Source organism: Eurypyga helias, unplaced genomic scaffold, assembly GCF_000690775.1.
Source record: "Eurypyga helias isolate BGI_N326 unplaced genomic scaffold, ASM69077v1 scaffold26733, whole genome shotgun sequence".
NCBI classification, from domain to species: Eukaryota; Metazoa; Chordata; class Aves; order Eurypygiformes; family Eurypygidae; genus Eurypyga; species Eurypyga helias.
Window position 1 is genome coordinate 9,500 of NW_010243473.1, and position 352 is coordinate 9,851.

The 352-nt window shown below is 47.2% G+C and overlaps 1 protein-coding gene across 1 annotated transcript in view; it reads right to left on the minus strand.

Moving 5' to 3' along the window:
- The window catches only part of LOC104507981 (T-box transcription factor TBX5-A-like), a gene marked incomplete at both ends in the record, with an annotated part of 8,815 nt that overhangs the window by 8,210 nt on the left and 253 nt on the right, over positions 1-352 (minus strand). The gene's annotated exons all lie outside the window — the stretch shown is intronic.

Below are 352 nucleotides of genomic sequence, written 5' to 3' on the forward strand. Positions count from 1 at the left end.
CTCTCTGAGCAAACCATCCTGTTGAGCTAATTCCTCCTCGGCTCGCCCTAAGCCCCGTCTTTAGACACTTTGTGTCGCCAGGAATAACAGTGGGGATGGGACGGGGGTGTGTGGCGGGAGGAAAGGGGAGGAAGGGGGAAACAGAAGAAGCAGGGGGAGAAAAAGAAGAAGAGGAGGAAGGAGAAAAAAAAAGAGAAAGGCGGGGGAGAAGAAAAAAACCCACATGGGGGAAAAAGGAAAAAAAGAGGGGGCTGAAGAAGAAAGTAAAAGAAGGGGAAAGAAGAAGAAAAGGGGGGAATAAAAAGAAAAAGAGGGGAAAGAAAAAGAAAAAGGAGGGAAAGAAAAAGAAAAG